Source organism: Schistocerca americana, chromosome 1 (assembly GCF_021461395.2).
Source record: "Schistocerca americana isolate TAMUIC-IGC-003095 chromosome 1, iqSchAmer2.1, whole genome shotgun sequence".
Classification (NCBI taxonomy): domain Eukaryota; kingdom Metazoa; phylum Arthropoda; class Insecta; order Orthoptera; family Acrididae; genus Schistocerca; species Schistocerca americana.
In genome coordinates, this window is record NC_060119.1 from 386,637,031 (window position 1) to 386,659,987 (window position 22,957).

General features: G+C 41.4%; 1 protein-coding gene across 6 annotated transcripts in view; it reads left to right on the forward strand.

Annotated features, from left to right (window-relative positions):
* The window catches only part of LOC124601449 (ribosome-releasing factor 2, mitochondrial), a 225,640-nt gene that overhangs the window by 132,450 nt on the left and 70,233 nt on the right, over positions 1-22,957 (forward strand). The window lies entirely within an intron of this gene.

Consider the following 22,957-nt stretch of genomic DNA (forward strand, 5'->3'; position numbering starts at 1 on the left):
CATGGAACTACTGCAAAATCTCTGGTAACACAATATGAGGGGGTCCCCCCTCCCCTCCCAAAAAAAAGGAACTATTTTTTAAAAGCTATCTGTTTTTAAATTGTTGACAAAACAACCTTATTCACTTCAAAATACTCTCCATTACAACTAATACATTTTTTCTGCTGGTGCTTCCACTGTTCAAAACATTTTTTGTAGTCATCTTTAGAAATGGCTGACAGCTCCTCCCTTGTTTTTGTCTTGACTTCTTTCGTGTTGTTTAATCAGTGTCCTCTCATGCCCATTTTCATGCATGGAAATAAGGAAAAGTTGCGCAGAGTGAGGTCAGGTTAGTAAGGTCCATGGGACAGTGTAATAATGCCATTTTTAGCCAAATCTCGAACAGAGATGGCTGTGTATATATTGTTATTGTGGAAGAACAAGTCTCCTGTCTGCCACATATTGGGTCTTTTTTGACAAACACTGTTGTGCAGTCTTCTTAAAAACTCCAAATAAAATGTTTGACTGATGATCCGACCTGGGGGAACAAACTCGGAATAAACTATGCCCTTGGCATCAAAAAAGCAAATCAGCATTGTTTTGATGTTTGATTTGACTTGTGACATTTTTTAAATGGGGTGATAATGATGTCTTCCATTGGCTTGATTGTTGGTTTGTTTCTGGGTCATAACCATAGCACCATGACTCATCACCAGAAATGACCTTTGACAGGAAATCTGGATCTGTTTCAAACTGTTGTTTCAAAGCACATCGTGTTTCAACTCAACATTTCCTTTGATTGTCAGTCAGAACCCAAGAAACAAACTTGTCAGTAACTCTTTTCATTCCCAAATCTTCCATTAAAATTCACTGATCCGAGCTTCAAGATCTCCCACTAATCTCTGACAGTTTATCAATTCTCTATCGACAGTCTGTGAGAACAAGCTCTCAATTTTTTTCAATATTTTCATTGATTTGGGCAGCTGATGGAAGTCAAGAACAAGGTTTGTCATGTCGACATGTCACCATTTTTTAATCAAGCAAACGACTCATACACTTGAGTTTTTCCCATAGCGTCATCTTGGTAAGCTGTTTGGAACATTAAAACAGTTTCAGCAACATTTTTACTGTGTATAAAACAAAATTCCATAACTGCACATTGTTCACTTAAACTAGCCAAAAAAAAAAAAAAAAAAAGGACAAGAACAAAACAGAGGTAGCAAACACAGTCACTCCAAATGAATGAACAGAACAAGCTAGGTTGACAACACAGGCTGCACTGAACTGCCAGTGTGTTGCTCTATAACACTTAGTGGCAGAAATGCATACTACGCAAGCTGCACCCATGGCAGCGTAATTCTAGGTTTTTTTTTTAGGCTCTCATATATTAATTTTGGGCCACTGTAGTCATTTCCTGTTTAGACTGAATTCTACCTTTTAATTTGTTCTGACAGGAACATGTTTATAAATTCAATGCTTACATTATCTTTTATGTACTCTCCAAGCATAGCTTGATATAACACAGAGTATATTCACTGTGAGTCCAGATACTTTTGGTGACAATATAGTCCCTGGACTGTGTCAGATCCGAATAAAACTGGAGTTGTGAGTCTCACTATGAGGTGAATTCTGGTGGCTAAGTTATTTGGGAAGCAAAGATCTTTGTGTCTGAATCTTGAACACAGTTTTAATATATATGAATTGTACAGTGACCGGAATTTGACAAGACCAGGAACAACTCAAGAACCCACAGAACCTAGTTGACCAACCGCGGCTGTGAACACAAAGTTGCCAAGAATAAATTAGAGGTCAACAATGTAGACGGGATGGTAGAATAATAGATCCAAAAAGTAATCCTCTAACATAGTGAATGCTGTGGCCAAAACAGTGATGCATAATGATGACAATACAAGAGTGCAGTGGAATCATGACTGAAGACTTAATTGCTGTGCTGCTGGCTTTAAAGGGTGGCTGCAGGCACTAATAGGCCGGCAAAATGAGCATTTCTCCACAGCCAGTGCTGCAGTGGTGATGCTAACAGTTGCAAATTTAGCAGTACCATCTAGCCATTGTCCTTGAGTTCAGTGCTTTCTGATGGGCTGTGAAACTCTCAGGTGGGAGATATCAGATCCCATCCACCTGAAATTGACACCTGGTGCTGGAATGGGTCCTTGGAAAGTAAACTGGTGACACAGTTGGTGCCCCGGCACTGAAGCCTGCTGGTTGGTGGGAGGCGTCCTCTGTTTCTGGCAACATGCTGAGGAGCAGCGGTTTGGATGATAATGGCCAAGGGTGTGGAGGCTGCAGTGGGCTCTCCTCCTTCATGCCCATATTCACAAGAACTGCCACTGGTGGCCTGGAGCATAAGCTATGCCTCTGCTGGTCTGGGGTCGACAAGGGTGGATAGTCCAGGTTCAACTGAGCCATCAAAGTTGGTGCAGTCATTAGGTGTGGATGGAGGTGGTGTTCCAAACCCTTCAAAGTGTCAACTTCTGTAAGATGCTACCTGTGAGTGGCAAACGCCCTTAGCCAGCATCCATACATCCTTTTCCCCATATGATCATGTCTACGCTGTTCTGACTGGCAGATAATGCCTGGCATGCCTGGTTTGGGGGTCCCTGGGGATGTGGGGTCAGGAGATGGAGGAGAGTACATGGCTGTCATCCATGGCGATGCTGTGCTAGGCTATGGTTGTGCACAGGAATAATCCTGTGTCTACTTAGAAACATTGTGAATACAGTTGTGTTGATGGTGGTTCCCACAACTTGTAATATTTACTGTTTAAATGCCTGCATGATATGCTTTGGTTTGTCATTGGAAGACAGTTGAAATGGAAGACTAAAATGGCGTTTGATGCTGTTTCAGGCAAAAAATTATTTGAGAGCCGTGGCCGTGAACTGGGGCCCATTGTCCCACATGATGTTTCAGGGAAGCCCTTCAATGGCTAGAATCTGGACCAGTGCATTAAGTGTGGCATCAATGATGGTGGACACTGTGCCGTTCACATATGGGTAGTTAGAATGACCATCCATGACAATGAATTCCATAGAGCAAAGAAAGGGGTCAGCAATGTCCAGATGCTTGCAGAGCCAGGGGTGATGTGGGGTGGCCCAGGGTGTGAAAGATTGAGGCAGGGCAGCGTGATGCTAGGTGCAAGCAGAAAAACTTGGCACTGTGGCCTCCAAATCCATGTTCAGGCCTGGACAGTAACATATTGTCTCATGAGGGCTTTCATTATGACATAAGAGTTACAAAACTTGAGGCCACCAGGTAGTTGGGATGATGAACATCAGTGGTGATTGACAAATGGCTGGAGAGACAAGCCCAGGCCTAGAGCTCTGGATTGGATTTCTTTGAAAAATAAGTGGGCCACTCATGGAGCACATATAGTGTATGGTGCACTGTCAGATAGGGTTACAGTGTTTGTCAGCAGTGATTTGAGAACTCATAATGGCAAACCCGTCTGACATGTGCCATTCTGGCACATCAGTGTGCAAATAGGAGATTTCCTGTTGGCCAAAGGCCAGATCTGGCCCCATGGGTAGGCAAGCTAGAGCACCCACTTTTGCATATTGTGCTGTGGACTTGTACTTAGAGGTATAATTGTAGGAGCTGTGGAAAAGTGCCCAACACTGAATCCATTGTGCTGTCCACTCTGGAAGCTGAGAACATGGACTGAAGAGTGCTAACAGTGGTTTGTGATCTGTAATGAGTATAAAGTTGGCCCCACCCCTAGATAAACATGGAACTTCTTAATTGCAAAGATAATTGGGAAAGCTTCTTTCTCTATCTCCAAGTAATCCTTTTGAGTGGGTCTCATTGTCTTTTATGCATAGGCAGTTGGTTGCTCAGTACAGCCCTTATTCCCATCTACTGGCACTGCACCTGTGCCATATGGAGAGGCATCACGGCCACAACCAGTGGACATGATGCAGAAAAGTGTGTCAAGTAAAGTGCCAAGTGCACCAGATGCTTCACCTGTGTAAAAACATGCTTGCAGGCAGCGTCTATTTTGAATACCTTTATTTTGCAATTGGTTTGATGGATACATAATATGGACCACCTGTGGGTGTAACTTGGAATAATAATACCCCTTTCTCAAAAATGCCTGCAGCTCCTGTAAGTTTTCGAGGTGGAGTAGAGAGTCAATAGCTCTCCAATCATTGGGCTGGAGCTCTTCTTTGTTGAACAGGTGTTCAAGGTATTCCACCTGCTCCAGAAAAAAAACTGGTGTTTGTGTAAGCAGCGCTTGAGAACTGCATCACACAATGTAGTGAAGAAGGTGCAAAGGTCGCTAGGTGGTCCTGACACATAGTGCCCATGAAAATTAAGTTGTTGAGATGGTTAGTGCAAGCAGGGATGGACATGGTTAACTGTTCTAGGTATCTGTGGGAGATTGCTGAAGTGGAAGAGATCCCAGAAGCAAGTCCTTGTATTTGTCTTAGTTGAAGGGAGTGTTTATAACTGAAAGAAGTAGCTTACAAAATGCTTGTTCGTCCGATTCTTGAGTATTGCTCATCAGTATGGGACCCTTACCAGGTTGGATTAATAGAAGAGATAGACATGATCCAGCGAAAAGCAGCGCGATTCGTCATGGGGACATTTAGTCAGCGCGAGAGCGTTACGGAGATGCTGAACAAGCTGCAGTGGCGGACACTTCAAGAAAGGCGTTACGCAATACGGAGAGGTTTATTATCGAAATTACGAGAGAGCACATTCCGGGAAGAGATGGGCAACATATTACTACCGCCCACATATATCTCGCGTAATGATCACAACGAAAAGATCCGAGAAATTAGAGCAAATACGGAGACTTACAAGCAGTCGTTCTTCCCACGCACAATTCGTGAATGGAACAGGGAAGGGGGGATCAGATAGTGGTACAATAAGTACCCTCCGCCACACACCGTAAGGTGGCTCGCGGAGTATAGATGTAGATGTAGATGTAGATGTTATGCATTGTGACTGTTTATCCAGCGAACTTCGGAAATTTGCATCAACAATGAAAAAAAATATTCGTGCTCCACAAGCTTTGTGTGGAGGGCCTCTGTACACAGTATGGGATATGTTTCCACTTGTGCCTGGGCACTGACAGTAGATTTAAAGACTCCACAGAGCTGAGGGAACTAAAGGGTTTCTTTGCCAACACCAGAGGTATGGTACAAGTGCTGGTTTTAATAGTGTCAGTCACCCCAGCCTCATGAAGGTGATCGAGTTTCTGCTTAACAGCCATCCAGAGGGATACGGGAATGGACCTTGCCAGGAAAAACTGGTCTCTGCATCTGGATGTAAGAAAATATGAGCCTGGAAATCTGAGGTGTACCCCAGGCCGAGATTGAATGTAGGTGCAAAAGCAGCACGAAGTTCATCAAGTTCTTGGAAGGGAACCATGTCAGAGACAACCAGAACCTCATCAGTGGTGGAGAGCCCAAACAAGGCATCCCGACCAAAAATATTGCTGAATGAGTGACTATTGACCAAAAATAGCGTTATGATCCACATGACCATTTTGTAGCCAGATGTGAGTTTGAATTGACCCCAGAGCAGAATCAAACCATCACCATTGTGATCAATGTACAGGATGGTGGGAACAACTCTGGGAAACCTTGATGAGCATATGTTTGGAGGTCTGCCAAGAAAATGGTAGGTACTGTGTCCACCTGCAAACCAGTGTCTTTATTCACAATTATGAGGTTGATAAACAACTTTGTAGGGGAACAACTGCCTGAAGTACATGCACTCTTAACGCATGTGGGGAGAGGAGTCCGATTGTCTTGATGGTTTATGACAGTCAGTTTGGAGATATCTGTCTTTCCCACAATGGGTGCAGTGGATCCAGAGCTCTGGACAGTCTGCATGCAGGTGTGCTGTGAAGCACTTAGGACATAACAGAATACCCCACTGCCACCAATGACAGGGTGTTACTGGCTGTTCAAAGGCCATTGATACATCTGAAACTGATGAATCACAACACAGCCAACAGGGAGAAGACTTACAAGAAATTCCATTGTGGCAGCTGGATCACTGCTAATTGTAAGTGGGCCATGAGATATTTGCCTCCTGTACAATTTTGAATGATTGTGCAGTTTTCAAAATATTGGCCAAGGATGGGTTGTACTGCTTGAGAGCTACAGTGGTTACTTCTGGATTGGGAGCCACTTGGACCACCACATCTCATATCAAGAAGTGTAAACATAAGATTTTGCAAACTGAGTTCACACAAGTGAAATCACATGATGGTGGACTCAAACCTTCCAAATCCGTCACCCATGAGCAATACGACTGACCGGGTTGCTTGTGGTATTGATGGAACTCAAATCAGCATGCGGCTACATGGAATCATTGTGAATAATAATTTGAAAGCAGTGGTCACATCTCTTTGAAAGTGGTTGTGACTGAATTTCTTTGATAAGAAAAAGTCTTCAGGGGAGCCCAAGAATTGAAGAGTGACCATAGGAAAGCACCATCAGAGACCCAAAAGATGGTGAAGTGCTGCGGATATATGTCCCAATACTCTTTGGTATTGTTAACAGGAGGACAGTGTACAGCTGTCCGTCTGGGGAATGATGACTGCCTGTACAGGATAGGTACCCAAACCCATAGTCGAGCCCTCAGAAGTTGAGTTTCATGATGGAGCAATTCAGTATGCTGCTGCTGTTTTTGGAACTGCTGTTGCAATTGCTGCTGCAGGAGTGCTGTTACTGTTCTGTGAGCTGCACTAGTTTTGCAGCCATGGGAGGCTGCTAACATTTTTCCTCATTGCCATTTATAGTGACCAGTATGTGGCAAGACTGGGAATAACTGGGAAACCTGCTGGACCTAGCTTAGCGGTGGAGGCAATCAACAGCGATTCACCAAGAGTAAATAGAAGGACAATAACAAAAGAAAGCTAGATAATGGAGATGACATGGCAGAATCAGAACTTTAAAGCATAATCCAAGAATGAAAATCTAAGGCATAATGAATCCTCCATTACAACTTCAGCTAACACAATGAGAAGTTGTATTGTCATATGTTTAAGTGAGTAGCAGTAATATAAAATAAACAGTGGGCTAAGTGAGAAAAGTATGGGGCAACAGACTGATATAATGAAAGTTTATTTCATTATTGTTCAATTAAACAGTGATCTAGCTGTATAATGTGAGTTTATTTTATCATTGTGTAATTAAACTAAGACTAAACTGTGACTCTTCTCATACATGTTTATCTTGGTAAGAAAAAGACAGCTATTCATTTCACGTGTACAATGAATGCTACACGCCTGCTTATGGTATGAGAAATAGCACACCTGCTCGAGGATGAAAGGGTGGCCACAAGCATTGATAAGCTGGCAAGTGTCAGCACTCACAGACATAGCAGTGCCGTCTAGCTGCCATCCTCAAGTTACATGCCCTCTGGTGGTCTTTCCGACTCTCTGGGCTGGATACCAGCAACTCTATACCTCATCTGGAATATTGTTTCAATATTTTTAGTTAACTGGACTGTGACACCATATTTATATTGTTACCTGGATCCCTCCTACCCAAAATGCCATGTTTTTCATCCTTTGTTGTGGTTTTGTAGTTTACTGTGTCACATTCTATCCCGTTCACCTGCTGCCTCCTCCTCCAAATTGCTATCCTGTGCACCTGTCACCTCCCTCTGACCTGTCAGCCACCATTCCATAATTCTCCCTCCAATACCCTGTGTCGTTTCTCCATCTTCACTCCATCAAACACAGTCCCTAGCCCCATTCAACCCACAGTCAAATACAGTGTATTCAGCCTGCACAGTGTAGCTGTACAGCTGTGTGTGTGTGTGTGTGTGTGTGTTTGTGTGTGTGTTTGTGTGTTTGACAGTTACAAATCTACATTCAGCATAAAATTGTGTTTAACTTATATTGACTAGGGCATTCACTCTGAGACATTGTATGCACATAAATTGACAATTTCTCATACTGTATATGAAATTGGTCCATTTATTGTTACAAATCATATCAAAGTATCACAGTCTGTTTACAAATTCATAAACAAAGAATATCTTGCCCAAAAATATTTATTTACATAGTCTAATAAAATCCATGCTATTACAAAGCTGCCTGCCCCCCCCCCCCCTTCCCCCCCATTAATATGGAAATAACTTGATAACTCATTTGTCCCCACAAAACCTATTAGAACATTGCAAGGATTTTCAGATTTACTTTTCAACACATATTAGTAATAATGTCTCAGATTTTGTGTTTGAGATGGCTCTATCGATACATCTGTCCATATCAGGCACACTAACCACCACTACATTTCAGCAGCTGTCATCTCTTCCACACCAAAAAATCACTCCCATTCAGCCTGGCTAGCCATTGATGGAATATCTACAGTGGCAAGAATTCCCTTGCTCACTATGCTGAAGGTCTCACTGTCTTCACAGACAGGCACTATTCCCAGAATCTAGTCCATAGATAGATTTCCTGTGCCATATTCTCACACACTTCTAATGGCCCCACCATCCCCAAGAAGCAGGTATAAAGGAGTGCCCAACCACCCGACCCCCACCCCTCATCAACCAATATCATCCTTGACTAGGATAACTCAACTGTGTCCTTCACCAGGGCTTCAACTATTGATCATCATGCCCAGAAATTAGGATGTCCTACTTATGATCCTTTTCACCCCTCTTTGAAGTGGTATTCTGCTGCCACACAACCTACACAACTTCATGGTTAATCTCTATGCCACTCCCATCTCCTCGTGATCGGGTCCATATTCCTGTGGCAGAGCAAGGTGCAAGACCAGCTCAGTTCACCCGTCCAGCACATTCAACTGCAGTCATATCACATGCTAACCCTACCCCATCAGAGGGCAGGCCATATGTGAAAGCAGCCATGTCATGTACCAGCTTTTCTGCAATTTCTGCACAGTTTTTTATGTGGGCATGACTGCCAACCAGCTGTCCAACAGGATCAATGGCACAACACGCTGCTGAGTGTAATGTGCTTGATTTCAATGGCTGCTTCACAACCTGGGATATCTAGGTCCTGCCCTTCACCACCAGCTTTTCTTAACTGCACAGATGAGATGAGAGTTATCCTTAAAACACATTCTCCTCCTGGCCTCAATTTCCACTGAACCATTGCACACACAACCCCACCCAACAGTTTCCCCTTCTTCTTGCATGTTACTTCCTTCCAATCCATGCCTGCTCATCATCATTGTCGTGTGTCGCATGAACTCACTGACTCTGGGGCCTGTGTGTGCACCTACTGCCTCTCCCTCATGCATTCCTACCTCACACACCTGCTATTGTGTGCTCAGCTGGCACAATGTAGTTGCATAGTGGTGTGTGTGTGTGTGTGTGTGTGTGTGTGTAGGAGGGGGAGGGGTGGAGAAGGTGCACAGGGAGGTATACGTATGTATGTTTACTATAGCTTGTCAAAGGGTTTGTCTGAAAGTTAGGGAAGTTTTCATCCTTTTTTGTGTGCCTGTCAGTAACTCAGTGCTTCTGCTATTTAGAGAGTTGTCTCCTTTACTCCTTAATTATTTACATTCTGCCAGAACTTCACTTAAAATATTTATAACTAGTGACCTAGCCTGGCTTTACACGGTGTAGTGGTTCACCTACTTTGTTTCTTCGTTTGTTGTCCTCAGAGTCGATGTACTGGCTGAAAAAATAGGGAGTGGACGTGCAGTACGGTCTACTGTAAATTATATATCCGACAGTTGCACATTTGTGTTTCACTGGCTTTTACTTTCAGTTTTCAACCCCCCCCCCCCCCCCCCCATACACATTTATAGGCCAGTGCACTATTGTTTAACTTTCAATAAGCCTCATAATGGGTTGCTACTATAGCTTACTGTTGAACATCTACGAGCAGTAAAAAAAACATAACCACAAAGTTCACAGTCTTGAAGAATAGAAAGGTATATATGGAGCAGCCACTGTCATTGTTTTAACACACAGCCTAATTGTGTAACACTTATTTCACAGTTAAGATGAAATGTTGTTGTTGTTCTAACCAACACAGGTTCCTTGTTCGAAACTTGGTCGTGGACTGACTGTCTTGTGACCAGAAATTGGGCCCTTATATATCCTCACAATAATAGATACTGAAACTACACATTGTTTGAAGTTAAATTTACAGAAATTGCAATAAAACTTAAGTCGTTAAATTAACTGAATACATCGAAAAATTGGTTCTTTTTAACAGTTTCTTCTACTGCAAGAATTAGGATGAATTATTTGTTTAAATTGTGAAATTAACAAATATAGTTAAGCAAACAATACTTTTGACAAAACTGTTAATTACTGTGGAATTAATTAGGGGCTGGGTTTGCTAACTTGTTTTTGAATAGAGCCAAATAAATACTTTAAGATTACTAACATTTATAATTAGTACAGAATTTATATTTGTTCATATGTCAACAATAGAATTCAAGTTACAAAACAATTACTGATACTATCTAGGAATAGTTAAAATAAATTAGAAAATCAGTTACATACATAAACCAAGCACAAAATTAGATCTGGTGTTATATTGTTTAAAACTGAGGGCCAACCTTTCTCTTTTATGAAATTACAGATTATATTCACATATGTTAATGGTAATTAATCTGTTGTTGCAAACTAGATCAAAATCCATGCAGTAATTTCCTGCATATAGAGACACAAAAAGGCAGTTTAAATGCATGTAAACACACACACACACACACACACACACACACACACACACACACACACACACACAGAGAGAGAGAGAGAGAGAGAGAGAGAGAGAGAGAGAGAGAGATATTTTGATTTTGTTTTGCTTTGGGGCGCAAAAAACAGCTAGGGCCGGTACGCACTCAAGTCAAAACTATAGAACACGAAGACAGAGAAAAGTTAAAAAATGATTATACGTCAGTCGCTATTGACATAATAGAAGACCATTAAAAACAGGCATGTGGAAAAAGGGCTAAAAAAAGACACCAAACTGAAACAGAGGTCCAAAACTAAAAATTAAATGGCATTCACCATATTTCTTTGGCAAATAAAAAGTAAAACATGGTCAACAGCCCATACATCATTTGCTAAAATGGACAACAATTCAGACGGCAAACTCAAACAGGAATGTAAATGGTTAAAAAATGGGCATTCCATCAGGGAGTGGCAGACAATTAAAATTTGGGCGCAATGTGTACAAAGTGGTGGGGTAGCACCACTTAGCAAATGACAATGACTAAAAAGGCAGTGCCCAAAGCACAGACTAGTTACAATGACCTCCTCCCGGCGGGAGGACTGAGAGGAGGCTATCCAAGCCAATGGGAGAGACTTAATAAGCCGGAGCTTATTTCCTGTAAAGGGAGGACCATAGGTGATGCCAAAGGGACACCACCTCCTGACGGACAGCAACACAGAGATCGTCAGAGGGAACACAGGAACTTTCTGGCTGAGGTATGAGGGCTGCAGCCTTGGCAGCAGCGTCTGCAGCGTCATTCGTGGCTGCCTGACACGACCAGGAACCCATAGAGGCATCACACTGGCTCCACCAAGAGTGAACAAGTGACAGTTTTCCTGGACCCGCTGCACTAAGGGATGGGAGGTGTACAGCGCACATAGACTTTGAAGGGCACTGAGTGAGTCTGAGCAGAGGACACAACTGAAAAGGCTGTGTTGCCAGATGTACTCTGTGGCCTGACACAGGCCGAACAGCTTGGCTGTAAATACTGAGCACTTTGCCAGAAGCCAATATCAAAAGACACGTGTGCCAATGATGAAGGCACATGCGACCCCACGTTCAGTCCAAGAGCCATCAGTGCATACAAAGGTACTGTTGCAAAGCTCCATGCAAAGGTCATGGAACTGAAGGTGATACACCGAGGTTGGAGTAGTGTTCTTAGGAAGAGAGTGAAGGCCAATGTTAACAAGGGCCACTTCACAAGGCCAAGATGGTGAAGGGTTCACACCCACTGGGAAAGTTGCAGGTAATAAGAAGTTAAGCCGCCGTAGCAGGAGCCGAAAGTGGTCTCCAGGAGGTAACAAAGAAGAGAGACACGACCCATACTGGCGATCAAAGGTATTATCGAAGAAGGAGGCATAGGATGGGTGACAACACATGCCAGATAAACGGCATGAATACCTGCTGAGGAGAAAGTCACGGTGGTAGGACAGTGATGGTGTTCAGCAGCTACAGCATACCGACTCTCAACTGGGCTAGTGTAAAATGTGCCTGTGGTCAAACGGATGCCACGATGGTGTTGAGACAACGTAAGAGGGATGAACATGCAGATGCATAAATAAAGTACCCATAGTCAAGTTTCGAACAAAAAAGGAGGAGGGTGGTTTGATCAGCACCCCAGGAAGTACTGTTGAGGACACGTGGGACACTGAGGAACCGAGTACAGCGGGCTGCCAGGTAAGAGATAGGGAGGACCAAGAGAGTTTCCTATCAAGCATGAGCTCCATGAATTTTGTAGTTTCAATGAATGCAAGGGCAACAGGCCCAAGATGTGAAGATGGTGGGAGAAACCATTTGTCCAGCCAGAAATTCACACAGACGGTTTTGTAAGTGGAAAAGTGATAGCCATTGTTGAAGCTCCAGGAGTAAAGACAATCAAGACATCACTGAAGACGCCACTTAGCGAGACAGGTCCGTGGAGAACTGACGTCCTCCTGAGTAGTCCCTGCCCAGAGATTCAAATGGGGGACTATTTTACCTCCGGAATATTTTACCCAAGAGGATTCCATCATCATTTAACCATACAGTAAAGCTGCATGCCCTCAGGGAAAATTACGGCTAGTGTTACGGTTAGTGTTACATGGCCAGATCAGTCAATCATCCAGACTGTTGCCCCTGCAACTACTGAAAAGGCTGCTGCCCCTCTTCAGGAACCACACATTTGTCTGTCCTCTCAACACCGTTGTGCTTGCACCTACGGTGTGGCTATATGTATCGCTGAGGCACACAAGCCTCCCCACCAACTGCAAGTTCCGTGGTTCATGATTTATATATTACTGGAAAAAAAAATTAGTGCACCTAGAAAGTCAATGTTGATTTTGATTTGATAACTGCATGTGCTAGTTGGGGTAGATGTGCTGCTAATGGTTTCAACATTGTCCGCCATCATAAGAAATAATCTTCGCTCTGTGTACTAAAATATTCAGGATCACTTTGTGGTGCACATGGTGGTGAAAACTATTGAAATATCAAATAGTGTGCATTGGTATCCTGTACACTGAATGACCAAGCCAGTCTCTTGGTTTCCGCTCAACCAAAAAAGTGTAAGAATGGTGGCGTGCGATCTTTTTCCTTTTCAGTAGTGAAACTAATGTTGCAATGGACACCATTCATGCGATTGACAAACTACTGCACTGCATTTTCAGTGTGAGGCGATACCAGGAATGTGTCATTGAAGTACCATAGGAAGCAAGATGGACACAATGTTGCAGAGTTCAGTGCCTGCTCCTCAAAGTGCTCTATGAAGAAATTCTCAACTGCTAGTGACAGTGGTGACTCAATCACTATGCCATCCATCATCTCATAATATTCATTGCAGTACAAGAAGTATCTACATCTACATCTATTCTCTGCAAACCACCATGAGGTGCATGGGGGAGGATACATTCCATTGTAACAGTTATTAGAGTTTGTTCTTGTTCCATTCACATACGGAGTGTGGGAAGAATGATTGCTTGACTGCCTCTGTGCATGCAGTAATTATTCTAATATTATCTTCACAGTCCGTATGTTAGCAATACACAGGGAGCTGTAGTATATTCAAAGAGCAATCATTTAAAGCTGGGTCTTGAAATTTGTTTATAGATATTTCTTGGGATAGTTTCTGTCTATCTCAAGTGTGTTGCAGTTCAGTTCGCTCAGTATCTCTGTGGCACTCTCCCATGGATTAAACAAACTGGTGACCATTTGTTCTTTCCTTCTCCATATAGATTCAATTTCTGTTGTTAGTCCTATCTGGTACAGTCCCACACATACTAGAGCAATATTCTAGAACAAGTCGCATGAGTGATCTTTATGAAATCTCCTTTGTAGATTAATTGCACTTCCCCAGTATTCCACCAATAAACCAAAGTCTACCACCTGCTCTACCCACAACTAAACCTATGTGCTGTGTGGTCATTCCATTTCATATAGCAGTGACTGATTAATGTTATAGTCATAGGATACTATGTTTTTTCATTTTGTGAAGTGCACAATTTTACATTTCTGAACATTTAGACCAAGTTGGCAATATCTGCACAATGTTGAAATCTTATCAATATCTGACTGAATATTTATTACTAAGTTGCTGATATCTACACCATGTTGAAATCTTATCAATATCTGACTAAATATTTATTACTATTAATGTGGTCTGCAAGGTCATTAATATACAATATATATTGTCATCATTACATGCAGAACAACTTGACAGTTCCAGGTGGGAACTGTTGGGCCAAAAGACCCAGCACCTCTTGTAATGGCAGCCTCAAAAAAGTACACAACATCCAAGATGATTTTATTCAGTCATGCCACTGCAAAAGACTTTGAGATATCATAGTGGTATAGCTAGTGATTTAGGTCGGGAAAATGCCGAGTGCGCAGAACATTTATAAATGAACGTTTCCCTGGGAATTTGCCCAAAGCAGTTTTAAGTGCCCACACTCTGGGTATTTATGGAGGAGAAAAGGAATTTTTAAAGTATTTACTGCTAGAATGTATAATTTAGCAATTAAAATAAGGGATGGGATGATACTCCCGATACTAAAAGTTAATAAATGCTTACACTTAAACCTATGTATATAATTCTTCCTTCTTTTTTTTAATTAGCATTCCAACTTGCTGTACAAAGCAATGGCACATGTTGCTGATAGCTGCTGCTTTTTTTTTTTTTTTTTTTTTTTTTTTTTTTTTTTTTTTTTTTTTTTTTTTTTTTGCCAGTGTTGGTCTCTCTCTCTCTCTCTCTCTCTCTCTCTCTCTCTCTCTCTCTCTCTCTCTCTCTCTCACACACACACACACACACACACACACACACACACACACACCATTGATCTTTGTACTGTAGTGCACTTTATAATCCATATCAGATCTCTGAGTATTATTGAAGAATGGTTATTAATAATAAAATTATTACTGAATGTTTAAACAGCTTGCATGTATTTCTTTATGATAAATGTTAAATGTTAAACTATTTTCAGTGGAAAAAATTCTATTCCACTCTATTTTTTTATTTACTTTGGTATGACTTCATTGTTGTGATAAAATGAGAAAACTAACATAAAAAGATTTAATAACAAAGAATTGATTCCCAAGACAGTGGAATTGTTTGATTCCTAGAGCCTCAGCGATTCTCAGAATCATGGAATTGGAATTGGGCACATGCAACACTGCCAATTAAAATCATTATGGATAATTGTTTTTACTCTAATTCCAGTTACTCTAAGTAAATATTAATGCTGTGCCATTATTGCAAATAGTAGATGAAATTTTGCATGAGTGGCCGATAATTTCAGGTGATTCTTGCAATTCTGTGGGTTATTTAGTTAAATGGAATTGGCAACAGTGGTCTGAGTGTCTAACAGCCATTCAAGTTTATGTGGTTGAGTGAGAAGCAACACAACCTCATCTTTATGTTATTTAAAGTGTTATAGACAATAGGCTCTTGAACAATTGCGAGATGGTTAAGAAAAAAGAATCTAACTGGATCTTGGAGTACAAACAGCTACATTCCAGCATTCAACATGGTTACCCAAGCAGTACAGAAACAGTGCTGCAAAACATCTTTTCCACTACAAAATACTAGATTCAATTTTTTTATAAGTGCCGCTTATCACTTAATCTCTAAAATGCATAAATTCCCAGACATTTATGAATTTTTTGCATTTGTTCAGGCATTTACCTGGTCATTTGCACCTATTTTAAAAGCCCAGGCATTTCACACCACTAGGCATAGCTACCAGGGCACCTTCTGCATCCACCCTTTAATAGGGAATGCTCACAGACAGAAGGTTTAGGGTGGTGTAAACCTGTGAAGCAAGCAGACACCATGCCATGGAGATGCACTCGTGCTTCCTGTGGCCAGCTGAGCAAGTATGAAAGGGTTAAATTGTAACCTTGTGAGTGGTGGATGGTCCTTCTGGAGAATTGCCACAGAAGTTGCGAGTGCTGTGTCAGTTATGCAATACCACTAGGATTGTCGTATCGTAAGGGCAACAGTGGCAGATCGTACAGCTACTACAGAACAGATAAAAGGGCTTGTGAGCTCAGACATGGCAATACGAACTGTTGAAAACTGGTTATTAGCAGTGGGACTAGGGGCACACACACCACTAGCTTGTCTTCCACTCGTGCCACAACATCAATATTTATTGCTCAACTGGTGCCATCAGAGGATCACTTGGAAGGTGGAACGGTGTGCTGTGGTCTTCAGTGATGAAAGCAGATTCTGCCAGCATGCAAGTGATGGATGTTTGTGCATATGATGTAGACCTGGTGAGCACTATCTTATAGAGTGCATTCACCCAAGACACACTAGCCCCATCCCAGGCCTTATAGTGTGGGGTTCGATCAGCTACAACTCTCATTTGGTGTTTCTGGAAGGGATGGTAACCAGCACTCAGTATGTGTAGAATGTTGTTAGTCACATTCTTTTGCCATTATTACAACAGGAAGCTGATGTTTTGTTCCAACAGGGTAATGTCAAACCTCTAAAAGATTGTACTAATTTTTTTCTGGCTGTGTATTAATAATCAGGCAGACAACATTAATAGTAACCTCAGACTTCTTGCAGATGATGCTGTTATCTGTGATGAAGCACTGTCCAAAAAAGGCTATGCAAATAAACAGTCAGACCTTGATAGAATTTCAAAAAGTTGCAAATAATAGCAACTTGCTTTCATTGTTCAGAAATGTGAAATTGTGAACTCTATAAAATGGAAAAACGTAGTATCTTCTGGTGACAACATCAGTGAGTCACAATTGAAGGCAGTGTTGCAGTAACTGGATATGTCCACTTTTGGTTGAAAATTAATCTTACAGTTATTGAATAGTTTGAAAATCACTCAACGTATGGAGGAAGAATGAAACTTGTCCATGGGGCCAATTCAGAATAACACCAGCGGAGGAATTGTTGATGTTGGCTGCTTCTGGTAAGAATTGTACATTCTCTTGAGTTGCCTTGTGTGACATACCTTCCCTGCTTCTTCACTCACTGGGAGGAGACGGGACTCATAACGATGTTCATCTTCATCGGTATGACGTGGAACAGCACCTGTAACTCTCGTAAGAACACAACTCCTTGCGTGGTTTAGAAATATTCTGTTGTCTGACCACAATGGTCTTCTCAACTTGTGCAAACTGGTAAAGTGCAATTGTTTATTTTTATGCCTGGTTAGATCCGTGATGATATAAAATCTTGATTCTTGATTTCATCATTACGGTCATTTTTCACATCATACATAGTGAGAATGAAATTTTGCTGTCTACTATTCCGTTGCTATGCCGTTGCTATGTCAAGTTATTAACAATGGTCTGATGTAACTCCAGAGATAACTTATGTTGGAGTAAATGTTTTTTTAATACACCATAATACTGGTTTAAACTAATCACTTTTCACTGTCCATTATTCATGTACTCACTTAGTCACTTAAAATGCTTAAAGAGTCAATCAGCTTGCATTAATACACATTGTATTGTCCGTTTAATGAGTTAGGCAACACAGAAGATTTATCTTTTGACACAGATTCTATTGTTCTTTCTGTAATTAATTGTTTGTCCCTACAACACATGCACACCGATATATCATTCAAGATTAACTTACGCTCAGTTCAGTAATCGTGACACTGATGACAACTTTTGACTAATCGGCAGACTTTTATTTCTTCGTGTCTTCGTTTTATTGTGTCCTCCTCAAGACTATGTATTGTTTTTCTGTCATTGATCCATTGCTCTCAAGGTTTGTAACTGTTCATCAGTATGAAGGCTAAGTCCGATAAACCAATATCACTCAATTGAAGTCTAACACTCGTCTTACTATATCGTCGTGTTGAGAACAGTAAAGATTAACTTTCATCAATTGAATGACTGAGCAATACTTCAGTCTCTACCTCACGAATTATCAAACTTCCAAAACTGAAACAATCTAATAGTGTTTGCGTCCAGACAACTATTGCAAAAGTGCTCTAGAGTCACTCAAGAGCAACTAATTAACTGAACATTTACATATCCGTGTTGCGTTGTAGGCGCATTGAATTTCCTTTCCGATGTGGCTAAAACTCTCTTCCATGGTAAATGTTATCTTTGACTGAACTACTTTCTTGGATTTAACCTTCATTCATATGATTTTGAATTTATTCTGTAGATGTTTGATAAAGAATCTATAAAAATCCTTTCCTTTTATCTCTCCTTTTTGTATGCTATGCCCTACTTTAAGTTTTCACAAAGTTTGTTAATTGGGGTTTTCTGTCCTTTGGGCATCACACTTGTCATTGCACCAAACAGTAGTCATATTCTGGAATATAAAAGAAATAAAACTTTGTGCAAAATATATCTGCAGTGGTATCTCTTGTATGTAATATACACATTTCTCATTCCACCTAAAAAAGCTGTCTTGGTCCAACATTAAGACTGCTGATAATGAGAAATTTACTTTTTCATAGTAGAGTTTCTTTGAATACTTCACTGAACACAAGCACATAGTTCACTGTAATTCATAATTATGACAACTTATCTATCATGATTTTGTCATTCAGAAAGCGTAAACTACATTGACTTTTTCTGAGAATAAACTTTATAAACCTTTACCAGCTATTCCTGAAAAATATTAAGATGTCATGAAGCTTGCCAAGATGTATGTACCAGCCTCAGACATGGAATTTTATAATAGGGTGGTCTTTGACAGAACTGTTGTGGATGCTACAGCCAGTACATTAGAAGGAGAAACACAATGAACTTCTTATTCATTTTCCAAAGCTATGACTTATATCAGAGCAACCATTTTATTGCAATTCTGTAGACTCCTCATAATATTCAGTAACTAGTAAAGTGCTAGTAGTTATTTCCTCATTTACTTGTTTATTTGAAATAATTTTCACAGAACAGGGTTGTTTAATGCAAAGAGAATGACAAGTCCAAGTGAATAAATATGATAACAAAGCTTGGTTTAGTTATGTAATAAACTATTACAGTGTACTGGTGACCCATTGGGCAAAGACAAGACTGATAAAAATATTTTTACAAGTTGTGCCCAGTTTCTTATGTTTTACTTGAAAATACGTAAATGTGACTTAACCTGGTTATTGCAGCAATGCCTTCCATTGGAATTAGTCAAGATGTTCAACTATCTAGGTGTAGTATCTGGTGGGGGATATGAGATGAGATGTCACTTATGATTAATAAGGAGAAGGATAGATTGTTACTCACTCTAAAGATGACCTGTTGAGTTGCAGGCAGACATCATGAAAAGACGGCACACATTATACCTTTCAGTCAAAGCCTCCTTCAGCAAAGAAAACACACACACACACACACACACACACACACACACACACACACACACACACAAGCAAGTACACTTCTTGCACGCATGACTGTTACTATCGGCAGCTAGCCACTGATGACCATGATGTTGAGCACTGTAATGCACCTCTTTCTCCAGGGAACAAATATTAATTATTATCAGTAGTAGTATATTAAGCAACAAATTATCATTTTAAACCTGTGTGGTCTCCCTGGTGTGCCTAGTCGACCACAAGTCCCTGTCATGCTGTTCACTCTAACAACAGAGTACATACAGGGTTGAAGACATGGAGAAAGAAAGGTATCATCACAATTTGAATTTAGAGTAATATAACTTTCTTACCTTTATTGGTCATAGTTGCACGCTCGTGGTCCAGTGATGAATCTCACCATCAGCTGTTTGTGAAATCAATTTGAGGTCCAGGGTGCGTATTCTGCTGCGTAAGAACTGACACATATTTAAACTTCCAACTTTTATTTTATAAATGCTGATCGTGATGATATTCAATAATTTTCAATGTAACAGCTCTTCCAATACATCATTTTGTTCCCTCTATCCTTGGCCTTCTCAAAGCCAAACGTATTACAATATGTCTCAACACCAACTGCCCATTGTCTCTACACCCTCCAACCACCGGCTCCTGTTCACAGAGCTTACAAACTGTGCAGTACTGCCAACCTTGGTTGTATATCGATATTTTACACATCGCATGTTTACATATATGAAAAACATAGTATGAAAAATGAAAAGTGTTTATAATATAGTTCTGTGGCAATATACCTCATGATTGTCCTCATATTAACTGTTTTGTAACAAAATAATAATATGTTTATCTTTACGTAGTTAAAGTTCACTTGCTCCTTCAAGTTGATTGATGGCACCGCACACCTCACCAGCTGGTGGTATTGGTAGTTTCAGTAGTCCGTTACATTACAGCACCCTCACCTAAAATCGTCCTCACTATCAGTAGCTCTGGCGAGAATGCGACTGTCATGTGAATAGTAATTTAGAGTGGGGCAGGATAGCAAGGTATGGATGAGGGGAGAGAAGAGCACTGTTTGGCAGGGCATGCAGGGACTAGAGGAGGTGTGGTGTGTGTGTGTGGTGGGGTGAGGGGGAAAGCAGAGGGGAGGGGAGAGGGTAGGCTCCATCTACTCCTCTGCCCATATCAAACCCTCCAACCACGAACAGTACAAACATTTTGACTACTGCCATCCCTTCCACATCAAACAATTCCTGCCATACAGTCTTGCTACCCAGGGACATCATAACTACTGTGACAAGGACCCCCCCTTTCTCAGTATGCAGGTCTTACCAAGGCCTTCATGAACAGGCACTATCCCTCAGACCTGGTCTGCAAACAGATTTCCCGTGCCATTCCCCACACATCCTCTAGCCTCCCACCAACCCCAAGTACAAGCTACAAAATCCCCCCCCCCCCCCCAAATCACCCTATACCACTCCAGATTGGAACAACTGAACCACATCTTTCATCAGGGCTTTGATTACCTATCATTGTGCCCTGAAATGATGGATATCCTATCCAAGATCCTACCCACTCTTCCTAAAGTGATGGTTTTTCCACCCACCTAATGTCTACATGATCCTAGTCCATCCCTATGCCACTACCAATCCCAATCCTTTGCCAAGGTATCGTATCCCTGCGGAAGACACAGGTGCAAGACCTGCCCAATCCACCCACCCAGCACTTTCTATTCCAGTTCTGTCACAAGCTTATCTTACTCCATCAGAGTTAATGCCACATGTGAGAGCAGCCATGTTGTTCAAGTATAAAAGCTCTGCAGCAGCTGTTGCACAGCTTTAATATTGGTATGACTACCAACCAGCTGTCCACCAGGATGAATGGCCACCACTAAACTGTTGCCAAGAGCAAAGTAGAGCACCCTGCTGCACAACGTGATGCTGAACACTACATACTTGATTTCACTGGCTGCTTCAGAACCCAGGCCATCTGGATCCTCCCCTTCACCACCAGCTTTTCTAAACTGTGCATATGGGAGTTATCCTTACTACACATTCTCCTCTCCCAAAAATAATCTTGGCCTTAAAGTATGATCACCCATTGCCCACACACCTTATACTCAACTGTTTCAGCTCCCTCATCCTATCATCTCATCTCTTTTCACAATCTATCACCCTCTTTGTGCACTGCCCTCTGCCAATGCACCTGGCCTTTCCATTTCCCTGCTCCTATGCTTTTTAGCTCCTTTCCTTCTTTGCTCCTTTCCTTTTCCTCTCCTTTCCTTTCCTGTTCCTCTCTTTTTCCACTCCCCATCCCCCCCCCCTCCTCCCCACCCGACCCACCACTCCTCCCATGCCCCACCTCCTGTTGCTGCACCTGGCAGTCTCTAGTCCCTGCATACCCTGCCAGAAACTGCACTTCTCCACCCCTCCCCCAATACCCTGCTATCCTTCACCCTTCTGTGCTCTACTCCTGATTGCTATTCATGTAACAATCGAATTCTGATTGGAGCTGCCAATGGTAGCAGTCATATGAGCGTGAGGTGTGCTTGCCTGTGTAAATGTGTTTGTGTTTTATGTGCTGAAGAAGGCTTTGAGGAAAGCTGCTGTCTGTAATAATGTTTCTTAATGTTGCTGATATTCCAACCTAGCATTTCTGTTGTTTAATGATCACATATGTTCAGTCATAAGTAAAGTTGGTGGCAGAGACTTTGCTTCATAAGTATGCTACAGAGAAAGTACTATCAGTCTACAGAGGAGACTGAAAAGGTCACCTGACCCTTCCTAGAATACTGCTCAAGTGGGCGGGATCTATACTAAGTACAATCAACAGAAAATATTGAATATATACCAATAAGGGCAGCATGAATAGCCACAGGTATGTTTGCCCATATGAGAATGTAGTAGAATTGCTGAAAAACCTTAACTGGCTGAAGCTTGAAGGTAAGCACCAATTATCTCATGAAAGCCTACTTAAAAATTTTAAGTACTAAGATAAAGTGAGGTATCCATGAATATACTTCAGCAAGCTGTATGGAACTGCCATAGAGGGCACAAATACAATATTAGACTAATTACATTACACACAGAGTCATTTTAACAGTTATTCTTCCCTCAATTCTACTCTGAATGGAATGGAAAAAAGCCCTGATACATGGCATTATTGGAAGTAAACTCCACCATGCACTTAGCAGTATTAGTAGAATATGGATGTAGATATAGAAGTAGTGCTTTGTGCTTCTGCCAGGATAGCCCTTATCTTACAAAATTAGTTCATTGGAAAGTCCATTTATGGTGTTTGCTGTAGGGCACCATGGCCGCATGGAACTTTTGCCACAGTGAAAAACAGCCAACACCACATGTACAGCCTAAGACAAATGTAATATTAAATTTGAACAGCCATCTGATTATGGACCTGTCAGTTTGAAAGCAGTAAAGACACTATCTGATCTTAATAAATAGCTTTGTTATTAGTGGCTGGTTTACTTTCTTACTTTCTTGTAAGAAATACTTTTAGCCATAATTTTAACTTG